This window comes from Pleurodeles waltl, chromosome 2_1 (genome assembly GCF_031143425.1).
Source record: "Pleurodeles waltl isolate 20211129_DDA chromosome 2_1, aPleWal1.hap1.20221129, whole genome shotgun sequence".
NCBI lineage: Eukaryota > Metazoa > Chordata > Amphibia > Caudata > Salamandridae > Pleurodeles > Pleurodeles waltl.
In genome coordinates this window covers 272,037,180-272,063,148 of record NC_090438.1, presented here as the reverse complement: position 1 = coordinate 272,063,148, position 25,969 = coordinate 272,037,180, and the positions used below count along the sequence as shown (strand labels likewise).

Sequence of the window (25,969 nt, the reverse complement as noted above, 5' to 3'; positions counted from 1 at the left end):
GTCTGAGTTGTAGGGGGAACCCAATCTATAATAGTTTGGATTTTCCCCTGAAGTGGTGCAATCTGTTCTCCACCTACCAGGTGTCCCAGATAAACCACTTTCCCCTTCCCTATCTGGCACTTTGAAGCCTTGATAGTGAGGCCTGCTTTCTGCAGGGCCTCCAAAACTTTCCATAGGTGGACCAGGTGATTATCCCAGCTGGAGCTAAAGACAGCTATATTGTCTAGATATGCTGCACTAAAAGCTTCCAGCCCTTGCAGGACTGTGTTCACCAACCTTTGAAAAGTGGCAGGTGCATTTTTCAATCCAAAAGGCATTACTGTGAATTGGTAATGGCCTCCAATGGTTGAAAATGCAGTTTTTGCTTTTGCATCCTCTGATAACTTGATCTGCCAATACCCTGCGGTCAAATCAAAGGTGCTTAGATACTTGGCAGATGCCAGTGTATCTATTAGCTCATCTGCCCTGGGTATAGGGTGAGCATCAGTTTTGGTTACCTGGTTGAGACCTCTATAGTCTACTCAAAACCGCATTTCCTTCTTTCCATCCTTGGAATGAGGTTTTGGTACAAGTACCACAGGAGAGGCCCATGGACTTTCAGAGTGCTCAACCACTCCCAGTTCAAGCATTTTCTGCACTTCTTGCTTTATGCAGTCTCTGACATGGTCAGGCTGCCTATAGATCTTACTTTTGACAGGCAAGCTGTCTCCAGTATCTATAGTGTGCTCACACCAAGAAGTGGTGCCTGGCACAGTAGAGAAGAGTTCAGAAAACTGACCCAGGAGATTTATGCAGTGGTCTTTCTGCTCAGCAGTAAGACAATCTGCCAAAACTACACCTTCCACTAGAGCATCTTGTTCTGTGGAAGAGAAGAGATCAGGGAGAGGGTCACTGTCTTCTTCCTGTCCCTCATCTGTTGCCATGAGCAGGGTGAGATCAGCCCTGTCATAGTAGGGTTTCAGGCGATTGACATGGAGCACCCTAAGGGGACTCCTGGCAGTGCCTAAGTCAACTAAGTAGGTGACTTCTCCCTTCTTTTCAACAATTATGTGGGGTCCACTCCATTTATCTTGGAGTGCTCTTGGGGCCACAGGCTCCAAGACCCACACTTTCTGCCCTGGTTGGTACTGAACCAAAACAGCCTTCTGGTCATGCCATTGCTTTTGGAGCTCTTGGCTGGCCTGAAGGTTTTTACTGGCCTTTTTCATGTACTCAGCCATCCTAGATCTCAGGCCAAGTACATAGTTCACTATGTCTTGCTTTGGAGCTTTTAAAGGTTGTTCACAACCCTCCTTAACAAGTGTTAGAGGACCTCTTACAGGGTGTCCAAATAAGAGTTCAAAGGGGCTGAAGCCCACTCATTTTTGGGGTACCTCCCTGTAAGCAAAAAGGAGGCAAGGTAACAGGATATCCCATCTCCTGCGGAGTTTTTCAGGGAGTCCCATAATCATGCCTTTGAGAGTTTTGTTAAATCTCTCCACCAGTCCATTTGTTTGTGGATGATAGGGTGTGGTGAACTTGTATGTCACACCACATTCCTTCCACATGGCCTTTAAGTAATCAGACATGAAATTGCTTCCCCTGTCTGATACCACCTCTTTTGGGAAGCCCACCCTGGAAAAGATTCCCAGGAGGGCCTTTGCCACTGCAGGAGCTGTAGTGGTCCTTAGAGGAATTGCTTCAGGATATCTGGTGGCATGGTCCACTACCACCAAGATAAACCTATTGCCTGAAGCAGTAGGAGGGTCAAGGGGGCCAACTATGTCAACCCCTACCCTTTCAAAGGGCACCCCAACCACAGGCAGTGGGATAAGGGGTGCCTTTGGAGTGCCACCTGTCTTGCCACTGGCTTGACAGGTTTCACAGGACTTGCAAAATTCCTTTGTGTCCTCTGACATTCTAGGCCAATTAAACAAAGGGACAAGCCTGTCCCAAGTTTTCATTTGCCCCAAATGTCCAGCTAAGGGAATGTCGTGGGCTAGAGTTAGGAGGAACTTTCTGTACTCCTGAGGAATCACCAATCTCCTGGCAGCTCCAGGTTTTGGATCCCTTGCTTCAGTGTACAAGAGGTTGTCCTCCCAGTAAACTCTGAGATTCACTGACATCCCCATTTGCTTGTTTGACAGCTTGCTGCCTTAGACCCTCTAGTGTGGGACAGGTATGCTGTGCCACACTCAGCTCCTCCCTGGCAGGCCCCCCTTCACCCAAAAGCTCAGCAGTGTCTGCTTCCAGCTCCTCTGGTGTAGGTTCTGCACAGGGTGGAAATTCTTCTTCCTCAGAAGTAGAATCCACTGTAGAGGGAGGGATAGTAGGTAGTGATTTACCTTTACTAACCCTAGCTTTAGGGAGCACTTGGTCCATTCTTCCAGGATCCAAGTCACCCTGTCCTTTTTGCTTTTTGGCCTGAGCCTTGGTTAAAGCAAAAATATGCCCTGGAATGCCCAGCATTGCTGCATGAGCCTCCAACTCCACATCTGACCAAGCTGATGTCTCTAAATCATTCCCTAATAGACAGTCTACAGGTATATCTGAGGCAACCACAACTTTCTTTGGACCAGTAACCCCCCCCCAGTTGAGATTTACAACAGCCATGGGGTGGCTAAGTGTGTTGTTATGAGCATCGGTTACTTGGTACTGGTGACCAAGTAGGTGTTGTTCAGGTTGGACCAGTTTCTCTATTACCATGGTAACACTGGCACCTGTGTCCCTGTAGGCCTGAACCTCAACACCATTTATTAGGGGTAGTTGCTTGTACTTATCCATATTATGGGGACAAGCAACCAAGGTGGCTAAATCAATAGCCCCCTCAGAGACTAACACAGTCTCTGTGGTCTCCCTAACAGGACCAACCCCAACTAAATTACCAAAAGTGAGCCCAGCTACTCCCTTGGATTGGCTATTAGTAGGTTTGCTCCCACCGCCACTGCTATTACTAGGGGCACTAGGTGTAGCAGCAGGGGTTGTAGTGGTAGGAGGCTTGGTGCTTTTCTTTGGACAACTGGGATCTGTTGTCCAATGGCCTTTTATTTTACATAAATAGCACCATGTTTTTTTTTCTTTGTTTTGATTTGAAGAGGATTTGGGCCCACCACCCCCACCAGAGTGTTTTTGTGGGCCTGATGGAGAGTCATTTTTAGATTTGTCCCCACCCTTGTCAAAAGACTTACCATCCTTCTTCTTGCCATCCTTGTCACCCCCTGTATGAACTTTTCTGTTCACCCTTGTTCTTACCCATTTGTCTGCCTTCTTTCCCAATTCTTGGGGAGAGGTCAGATCAGAGTCTACCAGGTACTGGTGCAACAAATCAGACACACAATTATTAAGTATATGCTCTCTCAGGATTAAGTTGTACAGGCTTTCATAGTCAGAAACTTTACTGCCATGTAACCACCCCTCCAAGGCCTTCACTGAATGGTCAACAAAGTCTACCCAGTCTTGTGAAGACTCCTTTTTGGTTTCTCTAAACTTCATCCTGTACTGTTCAGTGGTTAAGCCATAACCATCTAGGAGTGCATTCTTAAGAACTGTAAAATTATTGGCATCACTTTCCTTTACAGTAAGGAGCCTATCCCTACCCTTTCCACTGAAATATAGCCATAGGATAGCAGCCCACTGCCTTTGAGGGACCTCCTGAACAACACAGGCCCTCTCAAGTGCAGCAAACCACTTGTTAATGTCATCCCCCTCCTTGTAAGGGGGAACTATCTTGTGCAGATTCCTAGAATCATGCTCTTTTGCAGGATGACTATTTGGAATACTGCTGCTGCCACCATGGGTTTCTAAACCCAATTTCTGTCTTTCTCTTTCTATTTCCAAGGACTGCCTATCTAAATCCAGCTGTTGCTTCTTGAGCTTCAGCCTGGAATGTTCCACTCTCAATCTATTGAGCTCCCTTTCTAACACTCTGTCATCAGGGTGGGTGGGTAGGGCATGTCGTGAAACAGAGGAATGGTGAGAATGAACAGAAGGAGACCTGGCCCTAACAGATGGCACACTAACATTCTGGCATACAGAAGTGACACTTCTACTGTGATGAGAAACAACACTATTACTGTGATGTGAAGCAACACTCTTACTGTGTTGTGAATTCACATCAGTACCAGCTATGCTAGGTGGCTTGATAAGGGGCAGGTTGGAAAGATTCCCTCCCAACTCTTTTGCTAGGGGTGCCCCAGAATCAGAGTGGGAACCATCAGCTAATTTCTCACCAGAAGTACCAACAAAAGTCTTGTCTTGTTCAACTAGCATGTTAACTAATAGTTCTCTAGAGGGATTCTTCCCTACCCCTAAACCTCTTTCTACACAGAGACTCCTTGCTGCCTTCCAGCTAAGGTGATCATAAGCAGTCTTGGACAGATCAACAGTTTGGCCTGTGCCAGACATTATAGAAAGTGTTTAAGGGATAGAAAAAGAAAGAAAAAGTTTTTTAGAACTTTTTAAAGAACAGGAAAAAAACTTTTAAAACTTTTTAAGAACTTTTTGAAAGTTTTAGAGGTACTTTTCAGCACTTTAGAAAAGAAGTGAGAGAAGAAAAGCAAAACTTTTTGGTTAGGTGTACATACACTGAACTTGTTTTGTATATTTTTCTCTTATGAAAAGTACAATGACAAAAGTGGTAAGTAGTTGCAAAGTACTTATCCCACCGCTGCACAACCAATGTAGGAGGCTGGACTGGCTTGTAGTGAGTACCAACGGGTACTTACACCTTGCACCAGGCCCAGGTATCCCTTATTAGTGTAGAGGGGTGTCTAGCAGCTTAGGCTGATAGAAAAGGTAGCTTAGCAGAGCAGCTTAGGCTGAACTAGGAGACGAGTGAAGCTCCTACAGTACCACTAGTGTCATATGCACAATATAATAAGAAAACACAATACACAGATATACTAAAAATAAAGGTACTTTATTTTTATGACAATATGCCAAAGTATCTCAGTGAGTACCCTCAGTATGAGGATAGCAAATATGCACAAGATATATGTACACAATACCAGAATATGCAGTAATAGCAATAGAAAACAGTGCAAACAATGTATAGTCACAATAGAATGCAATGGGGGCACATAGGGATAGGGGCAACACAAACCATATACTCTAGAAGTGGAATGCGAACCACAAATGGACCCCAAACCTATGTGACCTCGTAGAGGGTCGCTGGGACTGTAAGGAAACAGTGAGGGTTAGAAAAATAGCCCACCCCAAGACCCTGAAAAGTGGGTGCCAAGTGCACCTAAGTTCCCCAAAGAGCACAGAAGTCGTGATAGGGGAATTCTGCAGGAAAGACCAACACCAGCAATGCAACAACAATGGATTTCCAGATAAGAGTACCTGTGGAACAAGGGGACCCAGTCCAAAGGTCACGATCAAGTCGGGAGTGGGCAGATGCCCAGGAAATGCCAGCTGTGGATGCAAAGAAGCTGCCACCGGATGGTAGAAGCTGAGGATTCTGCATGAACGACAAGGGCTAGAAACTTCCCCTTTGGAGGCTGGATGTCCCACGTCATGAAGAGTCGTGCAGAAGTATTTTCACGCAGAAAGACCGCAAACAAGCCTTGCTAGCTGCAAGGGTCGCGTTTAGGGTTTTTGGATGCTGCTGTGGCCCAGGAGGGACCAGGATGTCACCAATTGCGTGAGGGGACAGAGGAGACCTCCAGCAAGAGAAGGAGCCCACTCAGAAGCAAGCAGAACCCGCAGAAGTGCCGGGACAGGCACTACGAAGTGGAGTGAATCAGTGCTCACCCGAAGTTGCACAAGAGAGTCCCACGCCGCCGGAGGACAACTCAGGAGGTCGTGCAATGCAGGTTAGAGTGCCGGGGACCCAGGCTTGGATGTGCACAAAGGAAATCCTCGGTGAGTGCACAGGAGCCGGAGTAGCTGCAAAACACACGGTTCCCAGCAATGCAGTCTAGCGTGGGGAGGCAAGGACTTACCTCCACCAAACTTGGACTGAAGAGTCACTGGACTGTGGGAGTCACTTGGACAGAGTTGCTGAGTTCAAGGGACCTCGTTTGTCATGCTGAGAGGAGACCCAGAGGACCGGTGATGCAGTTCTTTGGTGCCTGCGGTTGCAGGGGGAAGATTCAGTCGACCCACGGGAGAGTTCTTTGGAGCTTCTAGTGCAGAGAGGAGGCAGACTACCCCCACAGCATGCACCACCAGGAAAACAGTTGAGAAGGCGGCAGGATCAGCGTTACAGTGTCGCAGTAGTCGTCTTTGCTACTTTGTTGCAGTTTTGCAGGCTTCCAGCGCGGTCAGCAGTCGATTCCTTGGCAGAAGGTGAAGAGAGAGATGCAGAGGAACTCTGATGAGCTCTTGCATTCGTTATCTAAGGAATTCCCCAAAGCAGAGACCCTAAATAGCCAGAAAAGGAGGTTTGGCTACTTAGGAGAGAGGATAGGCTAGCAACACCTGAAGGAGCCTATCAGAAGGAGTCTCTGACGTCACCTGCTGGCCCTGGCCACTCAAAGCAGTCCAGTGTGCCAGCAGCACCTCTGTTTCGAAGCTGGCAGAGGTCTGGAGCACACTGGAGGAGCTCTCGGCACCTCCCAGGGAAGGTGCAGGTCAGGGGAGTGGTCACTCCCCTTTTCTTTTTCCAGTTTCACGCCAGAGCAGGGCTGAGGGATCCCTGAATCGGTGCAGACTGGCTTATGCAGAGATGGCATCAAAGCATTTCCAGAGGCTGGGGGAGGCTACTCCTCCCTAGCCCTGACACCTTTTTCCAAAGGGAGAGGGTGTAACACCCTCTCTCTGAGGAAGTCCTTTGTTCTGCCTTCCTGGGCCAAGCCTGGCTGGACCCCAGGAGGGCAGAAACCTGTCTGAGGGGTTGGCAGCAGCAGCAGCTGCAGTGAAACCCCGGGAAAGGCAGTTTGGCAGTACCCGGGTCTGTGCTAGAGACCCGGGGTACCATGGGATTGTCTCCCCAATACCAGGATGGCATTGGTGGGGCAATTCCATGATCTTAGACATGTTACATGGCCATATTTGGAGTTACCATTGTGAAGCTATACATAGGTAGTGACCTATGTATAGTGCACGCGTGTAATGGTGTCCCCGCACTCACAAAGTCCGGGGAATTGGTCCTGAACAATGCTAGTGCCAGGGTGCCCACACACTAAGTAACTTAGCACCCAACCTTTACCAGTTAAAGGTTAAACATATAGGTGACTTATAAGTTACTTAAGTGCAGTGTAAAATGGCTGTGAAATAACGTGGACGTTATTTCACTCAGGCTGCAGTGGCAGGTCTGTGTAAGAATTGTCAGAGCTCCCTATGGGTGGCAAAAGAAATGCTGCAGCCCATAGGGATCTCCTGGAACCCCAATACCCTGGGTACCTCAGTACCATACACTAGGGAATTATAAGGGTGTTCCAGTATGCCAATGTAAATTGGTACAAATGGCCACTAGCCTGTTAGTGACAATTTGGAAAGAAATGAGAGAGCATAACCACTGAGGTTCTGATTAGCAGAGCCTCAGTGAGACAGTTAGTCATAACACAGGTAACACATACAGGGCACACTTATGAGCACTGGGGCCCTGGCTTGCAGGGTCCCAGTGACACATACAACTAAAACAACATATATACAGTGAAATATGGGGTAACATGCCAGGCAAGATGGTACTTTCCTACAGCACCCACTGCCGTAAGAGATAGGAGGACATTCGCCGCTGCAGCAAGAAGACGGCGTAGGCTCAGCTGGGGATGGCCTCCCAACGTGGGAGGAGTGCCCGTCGCACCATGACCCCCCTGATGTTCTGGATCTTGGTGGTGGCCTACCCGGAGTTGGATGGGCACTTGAGGGCATCACAGCAGACACAAGGGGGTGAGTACAACCTCATTCTGCGGACTTTGCGCGCAGTAGAGGGGTCTGGGTGGGGGAGGTGGGCTGTGGGTGTCCCTAGGCCAGGGCGAGTTCGGTAGGCAAGGCCCCTGCGTAATGTAGCCCATTTGGCACTCTACCCCACCTCAGCAGAGTGCCAAGTCGAGGTATAGTTGCCCCTGTGGCATCCATGTGCACAGATGTCCACCTTTTCCATGTAGGCCATATCCCAGAAATTGCATGTGCAGAGGACAGGAGCACGGCGTAATGCAGGGGGCTGCTGTGTCTGTCTTGTCCGCCAACGGTAGCGGTATGCCATGCACTAAAACTCTCTTTCTACTGTTTCCCCCCCTTTTTCTGCTCTCCCTGTCCTTTTGTCCATCAGCATCACCAGGCGGAGGTACAGTGGCACCGGAGCACGAGGGAGCTGCATCCCACATGGCCATTGAGGGCCACACCACGGGACGGAGGACGAGGGGAGCTTCACGTCTGCCACCGGATCACCAAGCAGTGACACAGACTCGTCCGCCGATGGGGGCTCCCTTGTGGTGGCGGCACCATCTGTGCGCCCCACTTCTACAGGTACAGCCGCCACCTCCCCTACCAGCACCGCCCTCCCAGCAGCCCCTCAGCGTTCGCCCCATGCCCGCTCACCCAGGAGGGTGGGCATCACCTTCGCCCCAGGCACCTCAGGCCCTGCCCCAGTCACCCCTGCTGCCCTCAGTGAGGAGGCTATTGACCTCCTCAGGTCACTCACTGTTGGGCAGTCTACCATTGTGAATGCCATCCAGGGTGTAGAACGAGAGTTGCAACACAGTAATGCATTCCTGGAGGGCATTCATTCTGGTCAGGCTGTCCTTCAGCGAATCCTGCAATCTCTGGCCTCAGCACTGATGGCAGCCATTGTCCCTGTGTCCAGCCTCCCCCCTCCAACCTCCTCCACCCAGACCCAATCTCCTGTACCCCAGCCCATCCCAAGCACACCTACAGACCAGCATGCACACAAGTCAGCACACACATGTAGCTCAAGCAAACATAGGCACCACACAACCCACAGGCACTCACGCAAGCCTCACCTACGTACAGACACAGCAACATCCACTGCCTCAACTGTGTCCCCCTCCTCCTCATCTCCCTGCTCCCTCCCAGTATCGTCTACACACATACCTGCATGCACCACATCTACAGGCACCATGAATCGCACAAGGACACCCAGCACCACAAGCCGCTCACCTGCACTCACCACCTCCACTGCCATTTACACGTCCCCTGTGTCCTCTCCCAGTGTGTCTGTGACACCCCCTCCTAAAGTACACAAACGCCGGCAATCACTTACCCAACATCCATCCACCTCACGACAGCCTCCAGTACCTGCACCTGCACCCAAAATACCTAAAGTGACACCTCCGACAACCACCTCCTCTTCCTCCACTCCCAGCCCCCTCCAACTACCCATCCTAGTGTTCATCAGAAACTGTCCCTCTGGAAAGTTGACCTTTTAGCCCCCACCCCCCTGCTCCAATTCATCTGTCCCGTTGTAGCGCCTCAGCCAAAAAGCCTCAAATACCAGTGGTGCCTGTTCAAGGTTTGTGGAGTGCACCGGCCACCAGGGCAGGCAGTGTGACCCGGAGCCAAGGCACTGGCAGCCCACCCCCTGTAAAGGCTCTAAAATTGGAGAGTGGACGACGGGACCCTGTGAAGACTCCTGGTGGGAAAACAACTGACATGGGTTCCAAGGGGATTGGAGAGTCAGCTGTGACTCCCCCAAAGGTGGTGAAGGGCTAGAGGAAGTCTGCCCAGCCTGTTGTGAGTGTCACAGCGGAGAAGTGCGCCATCATTTCCGGCGGTCGAGACACAACCGCCAGCACCGTCGTCACTGGTCCAGAGACCACCGCCGGAGTCATGGCCCAGGAGGGCACACGTATCGTCACTGGTCAGGAGACCACCGCCAGAGTCACAGCCCAGGAGGGCCCGAGTATCGTCACTGGTCCAGAGACCACCGCCGGAGTCATTGCCAAGGAGGGCACACATATCGTCACTGGTCAGGAGACCACCGCCGGAGTCACAGCCCAGGAGGGCCCAAGTATCGTCACTGGTCAGGAGACCACCGCCGGAGTCACAGCTCAGGAGGGCCCAAGTATCGTGACTGGTCAGGAGACCACCGCCACCGCCGGAGTCATTGCCCAGGAGGGCCCCGGCTGCCACAGCCCAGGTGGGCTATGATGGAACGTCATGCCACACACCAATGCCCAGTCTAGGGAACTTCATGCAACACACCAATGCCCAGTCTAGGGAACGTCATGCCACACACCAATGTCCGTACCAGAACCGCCATGTCAAAGCACCGCTGAACAGTCCAGAGACCGCCATGTCAAAGCACCGCTGAACAGTCCAGAACCGCCATGGCAAAGCACCGCTGAACAGTCCAGAGACCGCCATGTCAAAGCACCGCTGAACAGCCCAGAACCACCATGGCAAAGCACCGCTGAACAGTCCAGAGACCGCCATGTCAAAGCAACGCTGAACAGTCCAGAACCGCTATGGCAAAGCACCGCTGAACAGTCCAGAGACCGCCATGGCAAAGCACTGCTGAACAGTCCAGAGACCGCCATGGCAAAGCACTGCTGAACAGTCCAGAGACTGCCATGGCAAAGCACCGCTGAACAGTCCAGAGAACGCCATGGCAAAGCACCGCTGAACAGTCCAGAACCGCCATGGCAAAGCACCACTGAACAGTCCAGAGACCGCCATGTCAAAGCACCGCTGAATAGTCCAGAACCGCCATGGCAAAGCACCGCTGAACAGTCCAGAACCGCCATGGCAAAGCACCGCTGAACAGTCCAGAGACCGCCATGTCAAAGCACCGCTGAACAGTCCAGAACCGCCATGGCAAAGCACCGCTGAACAGTCCAGAGACCGCCATGTCAAAGCACCGCTGAACAGCCCAGAACTGCCATGGCAAAGCACCGCTGAACAGTCCAGAGACCGCCATGTCAAAGCAACGCTGAACAGTCCAGAACCGCTATGGCAAAGCACCGCTGAACAGTCCAGAGACTGCCATGGCAAAGCACCACTGAACAGTCCAGAGACCGCCATGGCAAAGCACCGCTGAACAGTCCAGAGACCGCCATGTCAAAGCACCGCTGAATAGTCCAGAACCGCCATGGCAAAGCACCGCTGAACAGTCCAGAACCGCCATGGCAAAGCACCGCTGAACAGTCCAGAACCGCCATGGCAAAGCACTGCTGAACAGTCCAGAACCGCCATGGCAAAGCACAGCAGAACAGGGCAAAGACCGCCATGGCAAAGCACCGCTAAACAGGGCAAAGACCGCCATGGTGAAGACCGCTGAACAGGGCAAGCACCGGGTAGGAATGAATAGACCGCCACATCAGGCATCGTTATCCCATGTGCAGCTGGGACAGTGACAGGACAGGTACTTTCACAGGGAGATTCATCCAGTCTGTGCACCAGTCCCCCTCCAGAACCAGTGGAGACCTGCATCTACTTGAGAGACTGTGGCTTTGCACTCCCCAGGATGGCACGGTGGGCACCCCACCCACTGTAGAGACTTGAAAGACAGTGGCTTTGCACTCCCCAGGATGGCACAGTGGGCAAGCCACCCACTGTAGAGACTTGAGAGACTGTGGCTTTGCACTCCCCAGGATGGCACGGTGGGCACCCCACCCACTGTAGAGACTTGAGAGACTGTGGCTTTGCACTCCCCAGGATGGCACGGTGGGCACCCCACCCACTGTAGAGACTTGAAAGACTGTGGGGGTCATTCTGACCCTGGCGGTCATTGACCGCCAGGGCCAACGACCGCGGGAGCACCACCAACAGGCTGGCGGTGCTCCCAAGGGCATTCTGACCGTGGCCGTACAGCCGCGGTCAGAAACGGAAAACCGGCGGTGTACCGCCGGTTTTCCGCTGCCCTGGGGAATCCTCCATGGCGGCGCAGCTTGCTGCGCCGCCATGGGGATTCCGACCCCCATACCGCCATCCTACAGGATGGCGGTATGGGGTGTCGTGGGGCCCCTGGGGGCCCCTGCAGTGCCCATGCCAATGGCATGGGCACTGCAGGGGCCCCCGTAACAGGGCCCCACCATGATTTTCAGTGTCTGCGATGCAGACACTGAAAATCGCGACGGGTGCAACTGCACCCGTCGCACCCCTTCCACTCCGCCGGCTCCATTCAGAGCCGGCATCCTCATGGAAGGGTGTTTCCCGCTGGGCTGGCAGGCGGCCTTCTGGTGGTCGCCCGCCAGCCCAGCGGGAAACCCAGAATACCCGCGGCGGTCTTTTGACCGCGCAGCGGTATTCTGGCAGCTCCCGCCGGCCCTGTGGTTACCGCAGCCGGCGGGAGTCAGAATGACCCCCTGTGGCTTTGCACTCCCCAGGATGGCACAGTGGGTAAGCCACCCACTGTAGAGACTTGAGAGACTGTGGCTTTGCACTCCCCAGGATGGCACGGTGGGCACCCCACCCACTGTATAGACTTGAGAGACTGTGGCTTTGCACTCCCCAGGATACATCAATGGGCATGGAGCCCCGTCGTGGATCTGGCTTTGCGTTCATCCGGCTGAGGTGCCCCCCCTTCCCTTCCCCCTGAGGTGCCTGTAGTATTTCTATCTGATGCCCCAGCAGTGTTCTCTCCGATTGTGGTCAGGTATCCTTTGTGGGCCTCGCCCATGCATTTTTGGACTGTTGGTGCACGGACATTGTTATGTACATATCTGCACTACTTCTCGTAATGTATATATTTATGACTGATTTTCATATATATCTCTGTATATTTTTGTATGACATGTATTATGCCACATTACAATATTTGACCGAATTTCGCTTTGTCTTTTCATTCTTCCGGGGGGGTTGTGGGTTGTTACTGTGATTTTTGTGAATGCATTGGTGTGTATGTTGTATTATGCGAGGTTGGGGGTGGGGGTGTTTGGTGGGTGTACCCCTAACTTTTGCCACCCCCTTCCCCCATGTCGTAGGTGCAGTACTCACCGTTGTCTTCGGCGCCTACGTAGATGTTGGTCGTAGAGAAGCAGAAACACAAGGGCAGGGAGTATTTGGAGTTCCGGGTCCATGGAGTCCTCGTTCCTCGTAAGATGTGTTCAGGTGAGCGTTTTCCCATTGCAAAAGCTGTTTCCGCCGTGTTTTTATCCACAGTGAATCCGCCCCGGAAAAGGTGGCGGATTGGCGGGTTGTAATACTATGGGCGGTACATTGGGTTCCGCCTGTCTGTTGGCGGTGACCGCCGCGCTGCTTGTCTGTACCGCCGTGGCGGGCGGTGTGTTAAAGTGGCTGTCTTTTTTGGCGGTTTCCGCCAGGGTCATAATTAAAAAATGTTATCCGCCGCACTGTTTGCGGTATTACCGCTGCTTTAACACGTCCGCCAGGGTTGTAATGACCCCCTATGTGTCTCAAGAGTGGAGATTAAATACCTGCATTATCACAGGCAAATACTTTGTGTCTTGGGAGTAAGTAGCACAAACCTTTAGTACCACAGAACAATAGCTGGTGTTTGGGGATTTAAAAAATAGCTACATTTTACTACAGCGACACTGCACTGTAATCGTATATCAAATATATTAATAAATTAAACAGTACTTACATTAGTAAGATTGGGTTAATTGTTTATTTGAAAGTACTATTTTAACTAGGACTACAATGGCAGGTACAAGTAGCCACATAGAAGAAGATCTACAGTGACATATTCACTCAGTGACACTGCAGAAAGACCATAAAAGCGCCACTAACTAGCAATACAGAAGGACCACAGAAGTGCATACATTTCCTAATATGAAAAGAAACCTGCTGATCCGACCTTGGGATTAAGACAGGATCATGAGAGATCGTGCGCCAGAGCAGCTAAGATGGCCGCTCCGTAACGATGCTCCCGAGCTGCCGAGGACGTTTTATTATTGGAGGGAGGCATTTTTGACGGCTGACTCTTTTTTTTTCTCCAGAATTTGATGTGGGAACGTGCAGGGAGCAGTATGGTGATTTTTTTTATTTTTTTAAAACTCTGGTATTTTACAGAGTTTAATCTTTTCAACCTGCTGCTCCCTTTCTGACAAAAATGCAGCCGCCATTTTGAGAGGATTATTTTTTCATTACTTAAATATATTTTCTTTTTTATCTTTTGGTTATTTTAATTAATGTGGAGAACTTAATGCTTTTCTGACATTCTTGAATGTCATCTTTGAAGTTGTTATAGACATTTTATTCTGTATTTTCTAATACCATTTTCAATGTTTGTCCTCTGAGGTGACCTAATCGATGTTGCAAGGAACATCAACTAAACTAGTATATTAAATATACACTGTGATGCTGAAATGGAAGTTCCTCACACTTCAAAAATATCTGTATCCTCTGTTTCTAATTCTAATGGTCGTAAAGACTCCGGGGACCACAAAAGAGTTCAAAAAGACCCATCCTCTCCAACTAAGTCTCCATTGCCTCTCACATTGGATGACATTATGGATAAGCTTAAGTTAATAAAGCCTTTTTGTAAGGAAATGCCTCCTTGGCATGGTTACCCCCTGACTTTTTGCCTTTGCTGATGCCAAGTTATGATTTTAAAGTGTGCTGAGGCCTGCTAACCAGGCCCCAGCACCAGTGTTCTTTCCCTAAAGTGGTACCTTTGTCTCCACAATTGGCACACCCTGGCATCCAGGTAAGTCCCTTGTAACTGGTACCCCTGGTACCAAGGGCCCTGATGCCAGGGAAGGTCTCTAAGGGCTGCAGCATGTCTTATGCCACCCTGGGGACCCCTCACTCAGCACAGACACACTGCTTGACAGCTTGTGTGTGCTGGTGGGGAGAAAATAACTAAGACGACATGGCACTCCCCTCAGAGTGCCATACCAACCTCGCACTGCCTATGGCATAGATAAGTCACCCCTCTAGCAGGCCTTACAGCCGTAAGGCAGGGTGCACTATACCACAGGTGAGGGCATCAGTGCATGAGCACTATGCCCCTACAGTGTCTAAGCAAAACCTTAGACATTGTAAGTGCAGGGTAGCCATAAGAGTATATGGTCTGGGAGTCTGTCATACACGAACTCCACAGCACCATAATGGCTACACTGAAAACTGGGAAGTTTGGTATCAAACTTCTCAGCACAATAAATGCACACTGATGCCAGTATACATTTTATTGTGAAATACACCCAGAGGGCATCTTAGAGATGCCCCCTGAAAACATACCCGACTTCCAGTGTGGGCTGAATAGTTTTGCCAGCCTGCCACAAACCAGACATGTTGCTGGCCACATGGGGAGAGTGCCTTTGTCACTCTGTGGCTAGTAACAAAGCCTGTACTGGATGGAGATGCTTCTCACCTCCCCCTGCAGGAGCTGTAACACCTGGCAGTGAGCCTCAAAGGCTCACCCCCTTTGTTACAGCGCCACTGGGAATCCCAGCTAGTGGAGATGCCCGCCCCCTCCGGCCACGACGCCACTTTTGGCAGCAAGGTCGGAGGAGATAATGAGAAAAACAAGGAGGAGTCACTGGCCAGTCAGGACAGCCCCTAAGGTGTCCTGAGTTGAGGTGACTCTGACTTTTAGAAATCCTCCATCTTGAAGATGGAGGATTCCCCCAATAGGATTAGGGATGTGACCCCCTCCCCTCAGGGAGGAGGCACAAGGAGGGTGTAGCCACCCTCAGGGCTAGTAGTCATTGGCTACTTACCCCCCAGACCTAAACACCCCACTAAATTGAGTATTTAGGGGCCCCCAGAATCTAGGAAGATAGATTCCTGCAACATGAAGACGAAGAAGGACTGCTGACCTGAAGCCCTGCAGAGAAGATGGAGACACCAACTGCTTTGGCCCCAGCCCTACCGGCCTGTCTCCCCACTTTGAGAAAAACTGCAACAGCGACGCGTTCCCCAGGGTCGCCTCAGAGGACTACCCTGCATCTAAAAGGACCAGGAACTCCCGAGGACAGCGGCCCTGTTCCAAAGAAACTGCAACTTTGCAACAAAGAAGCAACTTTTAAAGACCACACGTTTCCCGCCGGAAGCATGAGACTTTCCACTCTGCACCCGACGCCCCCGGCTCGACCAGCGGAAAACCAACACTACAGGGAGGACTCCCCAGCGACTGCGAGCCTGTGAGTAGCCAGAGTTGGCCCCCCCTGAGTCCCCACAGCGACACCTGCAGAGGGAATCCAGAGGCTCCCCGCGACTACCTGCTTCAAAGAACCCGACGCCTGGTAAACACACTGCACCCGCAGCCCCCAGGACCTGAAGGATCCGACTTCCAGTGCAGGAGTGAACCCCAGGAGGCCCTCTCCCTAGCCCAGCCCGAGGAGCCCCCCCTTGCCTGCCTGCATCGCTAAAGAGACCCCTGGGTCTCCCATTGAAACCTATTGCGAACCCAACGCCTGTTTGCACACTGCACCCGGCCACCCCGTGCCGCTGAGGGTATACTTTCTATGCTGACTTGTGTCCCCCCCGGTGCCCTACAAAACCCCCTGGTCTGCCCTCCGAAGTCGTGTGTACTTACCTGCTGGCAGACTGGAAACGGGGCACCCCTATTTCCACTGAAGCCTCTGCGTTTTGGGCACCACTTCAACCTCTGCACCTGACCGGCCCTGAGCTGCTGGTGTGGTAACTTTGGGGTTGCCCTGAACCCCCAACGGTGGGCTACCTTGGACCCAACTTTGAACCCTGTAAGTGCCTTACTTACCTGTGAAACTAACAAATACTTACCTCCCCCAGGAACTGTTGACTTTTGCACTGTGTCCAATTTTAAAATAGCTTATTGCCATTTTTGCAAAAACTGTACATGCTATTGTGATGATTCAAAGTTCCTAAGATACCTGAGTGAAATACCTTTCATTTAAATTATTGTTTGTAAATCTTGAACCTGTGGTTCTTAAAATAAACTAAGAAAATATATATTTCTATATAAAAACCTAGTGGCCTGGAATTGTCTTTGAGTGTGTGTTCCTCATTTATTGCCTGTGTGTGTACAACAAATGCTTAACACTACCCTCTGATAAGCCTACTGCTCGACCACACTAACAGAAAATAGAGCATTAGAATTATTTGTTTTCGCCACTATCTCACCTCTTAGGGGAACCCTTGAACTCTGTGCATGCTATTTCTCACTTTGAAATAGTACATACAGAGCCAACTTCCTACACTTTTGTTATGGAGACAAATATTGCGTTACAGCGAATTGTAGAGAAATGGTCACATCTGGATTCTAGACTTTCTGAGGTGGAACAGAGGATCAGTGCCATACAGGATACTACTACTAAGGTTGATAATCTGACTAAGGAACTCATACTACTTAAAAAACAGAGAGAAGATTTGGAAAATCGTAATCGGCGAAATAATCTTCGCATTTATGGCATTCCGGAGGGCTCAGAAGGCCTAGATTTGATAACATTTTTGCAAACTCATATTTCAAAGATTGTTGGTCTACAGAATACTACCGCTCTCAACATTCAGAGAGCCCATTGTATTGGTCCCCCTTCTACATCAATACCAAGAGGAATTATCGACTTCTTTCTACAATACTCAGATTTAATGACTGTTTTAACTGCCGCCAAACAACGTAAACAAATGTTGTGGTCGGGCCAAAAGATTTTCTTTAGCCAGGATGTGGCCACACGAAGGAAGGAATTTCTGGATCTCCGACCAGCTTTAAGATCTATGAATGCTAGATTTGGTCTTATTCACCCATGTTTCTTTAAGTTTACCTTCAAGGACAGAACAACTACTTTGGAAAATCCCTCTGGTCTGAAACAGTTTATATATACTCACAAAGGGGAGGCAATGGAACTCAGCAAGACTTGATTGGTTAAAGTGAAATTCTTAAATTATTTATTTCTTCTTTACAGATATTGAAACCGCTGAAATCTCAAGTTGAGAAAATCCCCGTTCCGATTGTGTCTATATTCCTGTATATCTCGACATCCTAGTGTTCTTTCCCTTGTTGGTAAGTCACGTCGTCAGTTGTTCATATTGTAATGTATTTATTCTGTTTCATCGTCTCTCCTCCCTCTTGTTATCCAATTATTGTAGTTCCTCGGAGGTACTGTTGCTGATTGGCCTCTTTTTTTTCTTGCTCCTCCCTTTCTCCCATGCAAAATATTTTTCTTCTTTTTAAGACAATTACGATTGAAGCTTCTTGGCTTTTTGTCACCGTTTTTTTCTTTTATCAATGGGGTGCTTTTGCTACCTCTTTCTCTTTCTTTCTCTCTTGTATTTTCTCCTTCTGCCTTTCTTTCTTCTCTTATTATTTTTTATACCTTACAGTGCAAGGTTGGCATCAACAAGTAACCTCACTTAGATATGTGTTCTTAATTTTCCCCTCCACCTTCTTCTATGATTCACATGTTGTCTGTCTCTTAGGTTTCGGTAAGGTTCTGTTGTCTAAATGTCTTCTAATATTTAAATGACCAGTCTTCATATTATCTCATGGAATGTTAAGGGCTTATGTAATCCAGTTAAGAAACAAAGAGTGCTCCAACATCTCTCTAAATTGAATTGTCAAGTTGTCAAGTTGTCCTCTATCACCTCTTTTATTTATATTAGCCCTTGAGCCCGTTCTAGAGAAAATATGTAGGTCATGTGATTTTTATGGTTTTAAGCATAAAGACACAGAGATTAAATTCACAGCACATGCTGACGATATTTTGCTTTTCATCTCTAATCCTCAAAAGACTATTCTGGAATTTTGTTACTTACTACAAGAATACTCAAGTGTCTCAGGTAATGAGCTTAATGTAGACAAATCAGAGGTTTTGCCATTAAATGCTTATTGTCTACCCAACATGTTTAAAGATACTGGTTTTACGTGGGACTCTAAGCATATCAAATGCCTGGGCATATCCAATTCCAACTCTCTTAAAGATAAGGACACTATTCGAACTAATCTCAAAGAGGTAGAGTCAAAGATTTTGAAATTACTTGACAGATGGTATCCTCTTTATTTAACTTGGTGGGGAAGATTGGCCACAATTAAAATTATGTTGTTGGCCATTTTACATTTTTATTTATCTATGCTCCCAGTTAAACTTCCTTCTGGTTTTCTTAAAACTATAAATACATTATTTATGAAATTTTTATGGAACAAACGTAAATCTCGTATATCTTTAATCAAACTGCAGGAACTTAGGGCCAGATGTAGCAAACTTCCAGACTGCGACTTGCAATTTGCAGTCCCAGCGACTCGCAAATTGCAACTTGCAATTTGGAATGCCGAAAGGTGTCTCAGACACCTTCTGCGAGTCGCTATCGGGTCGCAAAGACCCACCTCATTAATATTAATGAGGTGGGTCGCAATTTGTGACCCCATAGCGATTCAGGGCACTCACGGGGATGGTGGCCTGCTGGAGACAGCAGACCACCATGTCCGTGTCTGCTTTTAAATAAAGCAGTCTTTTTTTTTTCAAAGTGTAGCCCGTTTTCCTTAAAGGAAAACGAGCTGCACTTTGAAAAAAAAAATGAAACCTTTAGTTTTGGTATTTTTCAGGGCAGGTAGTGGTCCCTTGGACCACTGCCTGCTCTGAAAAATAATTTTTTGTTCCAGACACAACGTTTGCGCCTGGGTTACCATCCACTTCAAGTGGATGGTAACTGCGCTTTCATTTGCGACCGCAATCGCAGTCGCAAATGAAAATACATAGCATTGTGAGTCGCAAATAGGAAGGGAACACCCCTTCCTATTTGCGAGTCGGAAATGCATTTTGCGAGTCGGTTCCGACTCGCAAAATGCATTTCTACATAGCAATGAGGCTTTAGCGACTCGCAAACGGCGACTCGCTAAACCCTTGCTACATCTGGTCCTTAGAGATAACGGAGTTGTAAATTTTCCGTGCCTTAGAAGATATCACTCTGCATTTGTTTTAAAACAAATATGGTTGTCCCTCTATCCAACTTTTCATAATGGGACCTCTCTATGGAGTCAATTGGAGCACTCACAAATTACGCCATTTACATTTAGAGATGCAGTTCAGCTTTCAAAACCTCCTAAATCTCTTTTCTCTCCGATAATAACTCATTCTATTTCTACTGCCAAGCCATTACTTCTTGCCTCTCACTCCTCATATGAGAACCTTAGGCAAACTCCTATATGGTACAATAATGATATTAAATTTCATAATAGATATTTAGTTTGGAAAGAGTGGATGCACAAAGGCATTATAACTTTAGATCATTTAATTTTAGATAATGCTGTACTTGAATTTCAAGATATTCAACAGACATTTTATATCTCCTCTTATTATGATGTGCAATACCAAACTTTCTTTGCTATCCTCTATAACTTGTTATCTCAATCTTTGGAGGCCCCCTCTTCTAAACAGCCTATTTCCCAGCCTCATAAATTTTCCTCATAAGTCCCAGCGTCCTTTATATACAGAACCCTTACACATACCAGTCTTATGAGACCAAAGTCTAAAATAGAATTAGCATTGGAGCAGGATTTCAATCAAAACATTCCTATATCTACGTGGAAACAAATATGGTCAAAACTCCATACAACATCCCGTTCAGCATCTACAACCCAAACATTATTTTACTTTTATAATAGGTTGTACTATACTCCTGTAGATCTTTATAAATTTTAACTTACTACAGACAGCAAGTGTTAGTTGTGCTCTAATGAAAATACCCATTATATGCAGATGTTTTTTGAGTGCCCTTCAGTTCATACTTTTTGGGAACAAGTTTGGGATAAAGTCAATCAGATTTTGTCCATCAATGTACCTTTCAATATATTACATATTTGTTTGGGTAGTACCTCATCTATTTGGCATTCCCAATCACTGCTTGGTAAATTGCCTGATTTACTCATTGCTAGTGCACTGCAAATTATAACTTCTAATTGGAAAGACACCACGAAAATATCTGTTGTAGCTTGGTGGAATCTGATTTGTTATAATCACAGAATGGATCGAGCAAATGCTAATACTACTCAACTGTTAATTAAAAGGGACAAGCTTTGGCTTCCTCTCACCTCTTTTCTTTCGCAACACAAGACCTTTAATACTACTGTTAATACTTAATGGTTGCTTTATTGTAAATATGTGATTTTTAATTTGCATTGTTTAAATTTTTCTTTTTTTTTCTTTCTCTTTTCTCTTTCTTTCTTTACTAAAACATAACAAAGAAATGCTATTATTCTATGGTACAATATTCTGTTCCGTTTGTGTATACAAATTGTTTTTATAGGTGCAATTAGCTTTCTGATTTTTTTAGTTACAATGTATTTATCCTATTGTACTAGTGTATGCTAACTTATTCAATAAAGCATTATTAGACAAAAAAAAGACAGGTTCATGAGTAAAATAATAGCATCACTAGCTAGTCACATGTCAGTTTTAAATAACATCATTTTTCTACGTAGTAGCTGTACAGAAAATAAATGACACAACGCATATATTGAGCATTTGCAAATTTGATTTTTAGATCAGACTTCAAGTAAGAATTTGAACATAATGTAGAACACAACTTTTCAAGATACCGCCTGCATTTATTAAATGTTCTCACCCGTATGCTCAATACAATGCTCCACAAGTGTTTTAAGAGAAGCACTTCCTAGGAAGTGGAATGAAGCCCTATAAAGCCAATAGCATGAGGAGCGAGATAACTACTCCTCTAATGGTCTCAGTAGAGTAGTGACAAAAGCTTTGGCAGGAGTTAAGCTAGATCAAAAATGGTCAGATCAACACACCCATCACAATAATAGAAGCAATAACATTCCAACTGTTCAATTGAAATTAAACTAGTTCTGATTTTGATAGAGACCTACTTCTATGGGGTAGGTTGAAGTGATTGTTGATTTTAGGACTTATAATGTGCTCCTTTTTGGCACTGGAATAAAGTGAGATTAAAGCTTATAACCATAGCTACATTTCCAACATAGTGATCATGCTGAGATCGTTCCTATAGTTGTATTTGCCATTGGCTCTGCATTCTGGTTCTAGTTTCTTTGGATAGGCTGGTGTAGTGATATGAAAACGTCCATGACAGCTGGCAGAATTAGGCTTAGGGAGTAAAATGCTTGTTGTTGACAAATGAGGTGAGCTGAAGGCAACACGTTCAAATAACGACTAGGCAGATTTAGCCCACCATTCTTTCGAGGTCAGTAAAATGAGTATCGCAAATTGGGCAACATTTATATCTGTGTTTTACAACACTTAGATATCGTAAAAGTGTGGCATGAAGCATTGTATAAAGCTCAACTTATTATCATTTTCAAAGGCTGTTGACACAAAAATCGAAAATTAACATAATACTGCAAATAAATGCTAGTGCCATAACCGGGCCTTATGTACCTTCATAGAAAACTTCAGCCACTGCAATGGCTTCCCTTTAACGTGTGTGTGTAGGAGAAAGGGGTGGGCATATGTGGCTGACTTCCATTATGAGCCGGAGGTGCACGCAGGGTCCACCTTTAGAAAATGGCGCTTCCAAAATTGACTAAGACCCTAATTTAGACCTGTTGTTGGTAAATAAACTCTAGAGAAAAAAGTAGGTTTTTGATAGTCACTGGGCAGCTTTCAGAAAAGGATCTACATTTGTTCAGGTCGAAGTTACATATAAAACTAGAAAGTTCTATTTTGTATCACATTGCACATCAGCATATTTTTCTTATGCTAAGAGCTTCTTTCCCTGCAGGAGATGACATAATTACACAGGAGGCATGACAAAACTACAAGTGAATGTAGCTTTTCAAAACCAAGTATCACTTGGCAGTCACAGCAGTTCTTAATTCACCTTATCTGATCACAGGTACGTTTTACTGGAATCCACAGATAACACTTCATAATCACAGGAGTAGGCTTTCTATCAGCTGCGTAAATCTTTTCAACGAAAATTACCCAATCACTTTTCCCATTTACTACGACTTCATTCCCAATTGGAAGGATCTGCTTGGATAGCTCACCTACGCATGGCCTGCCCCCTTCAATTTGCAGCAATCAGGTACCTGCCTGTTTACTGCATGCTCATTGATTGACACTTATGAAACTGAAAGGGAAAGACAAACATACAGTCTCTACAAAGGGTGCACGCAGGTGTGAAGTTCGTCTACTTGTAACTGCAAAATGTATTTTTTTAAATGTTGCCAGCTTCTCAACAGCTGCCCCCATCTGAGTTCCCATTCCCAGTCCTAGTATGTTCCCTGCCACACTTCCACAGAGTCTCTTTATATGTCTCTTTGTGCACCTTGCCCATAGCTTCATCTCCTCCCTAAACCTCCTTATTATAACCCAGGCCTAACACCGCTCCCATCCTTGAGTATCTTGATACCACATTTTCTGCTGGCGTGGTATCAGAATATAATTGGCAGACTTTTGTCACGGTGTAGGTACTCCTCAGACTCGGTGTGATGCAAACAAGGTCCACCTCCTGACACCACCAAGTCACCGATAAAAAACCACAGTGCATTGGAGTAATCAAGCGAGGGAAGGAAGGGGAAGGATCAGCAGGGACGGGATAACTGTAAAGAAAAATACACAGGCCCTCATTCTGACCCTGGCGGTCGGCGGAGAGACGGCGGTCGGACCGCGAACAGACCGGCGGTATTAAAAATGGCATTCTGACCGCGGCGGTCCCCGCCGCGACCGACCGCCACTTCTCCACTCCGACCGCCACGGCGGTCATGACCGCCGGGCTGGAGTTTGCGCACTCCGGCCCGGCGGTCGTCCCAAGACCGCCAAGGGTATTATGACCCTGCCTACCGCCGCGGTTTCTTGCGGGCGGGAACCGCCGTGCGAACCATGGCGGTAGGCACTATCGGGGCCAGGGAATTCCTTCCCTGGCACTGATAGGGGTCTCCCCCACCCCCCACTACCCACCCGAGTCCTCCCCCCACACCCTCCACCCCCCTGCCACCCCCCAGAGGTGGTACGAACCCCCTCCCCACCCCCACCCCGACATGCACATACATGCACCCCGACATGCACACACCCCCAACATGCACATATACACACCCCCTACACACACATACACAACGGGGACACATACCCGCACACATACATGCAGACATGCGCACCTGCCGAACAGCACACATTACCCATAGACACAGCAGCACCCCCCGCCCGCATACACGCACTCACACACCCCCTCTACACACTCACACGCACACCCCCATGCACGCCCACATCACACAACACCCCCCCTCCCCTCACGGACGGTCAACTTACCTTGTGCGTTGGTCCTCCGGGAGGCGACGGGAGCCATGGGGAGGTGACCGCCAACAGAAGACCGCCAACAGAAGACCGCCACACAGTAATGTGGGTCGTAATTCTGTGGGCGGTGTTCTGCTGGCGTGGCGGTGGAGGTTGACCAGTCTCCACTTTCCCGCCGTCCGCCAGTGTGGCTGCTGGCGGTTTTCCGGCGGAACGCTCCCAGCGGTCAGAATGCGCACAGCGGCATACCGCCGCGGTCGGCGGTCTTGACCGCGGCGGTAACTCGGCGGTCTTGCGAAAAGACCGCCAAGGTCAGAATGAGGGCCACAGTGTTAATTATCACATTGTCTGTCTATTCTCATAAGGTCTCACTAAAGCCAAAACGACCTGGCCTGCCCATAACTCATAAGGGCAGAACTAGTCCAAAGCCTGACTATGTTCCATCAGTATCACCAATGGATGCCCCAAGCCAACTACGGCCACTAATAATCACTTAAGGGTCTCACCGCCCCTCCTCCTAAACAATACTACAGTACGTATAAAGAAACAAACATGAGGAGAAAGAATAAGGTGAAGAAAATCTATTTTGCACTTCTTCCTATGATTCAGTTAACCCACTGAGCCTTTTGTTAATGTCACGTATATTTGAAGAAGTAACTCGTTCATCTCTCAGTGAATGTTGACAAGAATCATTTGTCCCGGCTGTTTGGAATCCTGCAAACAGTAAATCTCATTCTGAATTGCCGCCAACAAAAAGCCAAAAGATTATGTCTCATAAGATCGCCGTTCCTTTATTATGGTACCTCAAAAAGTAAAGTGCTCCAATATATAACAGTCACTCACAACCTGGCCGTAAGGAATGCAGAAATAAAGAAAGGCGATAGCCTCCGGCAAGTAGCACAGCTTGCCGCTTACCACCTCCTTAGTACTTGGATCTAGAACGGAGGAGAAGCTAGGAACTCCTTCTGCCGGTAAAAGGTCAGATTCCAGGAGGGGGCCCTGATGAATCTCATTCCTCTTTTCCGGCCGCCGATGATTTCCCCCCTGGGGAACGCCGTCCGCTCCGACTTCGTTGAGGCTCCGACCTGCCTCATTAGCACAGAATAACGCACACCCTTTCCAGGGTGCGCTGACTTTTACGCGATCTCTACCGCGCTGGGCTTCATGGGAGGTGTAGTCCCTAATGACTACAATCTCCCGATCGGCCCTGTAGGCGCCGGCTAGCACCTGACAGTACGCCCACCTCCAAAGCGCCTCCTAGGGCCAGGTTTAGTGGGATGACAAGCATGAAACCGTTGCACCGCCCTAGGGGCATGGACATTGCCTTCCGGCTCCCATGAATCCTCCTCGGCCTCATACCCCTTCCACGAAACCAAGTACCATAACTTACCCCCCCGTAGTTTGGAATCCAACACCTTGCGCACCTCATACTCCAGCTGCCCGTCTCTAACCACCGGAGGCACCGCCCGCCGGGTCGCTGACAGAGCTGGCTTCAAAAGGCTGCAATGAAACACCGGATGGATTCTTAAGGAAGCAGGTAAGTTGAGACGGTAAGCCACAGGGTTTATCTTGCGTACCACCTCATAAGGACCAATGTAACGAGGATGAAAGATGCTACGCATCTTAAAGCGTATATACTTGGTGGAAAGCCACACTCGATCCCCTGGCTGATACACCGGCCCCTCACGCCGATGTACATCACCCCATTTCTTATACTGTTCCTTGGCTTTATCCAAATTAAGTCGTATTTTTTTTTGCATGGATTGTAGGTTCTTAACCATAGCATGGACAGTAGGTTGATCCGTGACATCCCGAGGTATGATTATGGGCAACATCTCCGCGTGGAACCCTGTGTTAGCACGAAAAGGAGACTCCCTTATCGAGCTATGCCAAGCATTGTTGTACGATAGTTCGGCCAGCCATAGCAATGACACCCACGATTCCTGGGCGTCCTTTGCATAGCACCTCAGATATTTCTTCAGGGTTTGGTTGAG

General features: G+C 48.2%; 1 long non-coding RNA gene across 2 annotated transcripts in view; it reads left to right on the top strand.

Moving 5' to 3' along the window:
* LOC138263204 (uncharacterized) overlaps positions 1-25,969 on the top strand; it is a 159,206-nt gene that overhangs the window by 69,747 nt on the left and 63,490 nt on the right. For both annotated transcript variants that reach the window (XR_011199285.1, XR_011199284.1), the window contains exon 2: positions 17,676-17,773. This is a non-coding gene — a long non-coding RNA (uncharacterized lncRNA). The remainder of the gene's footprint in view (positions 1-17,675; positions 17,774-25,969) is intronic.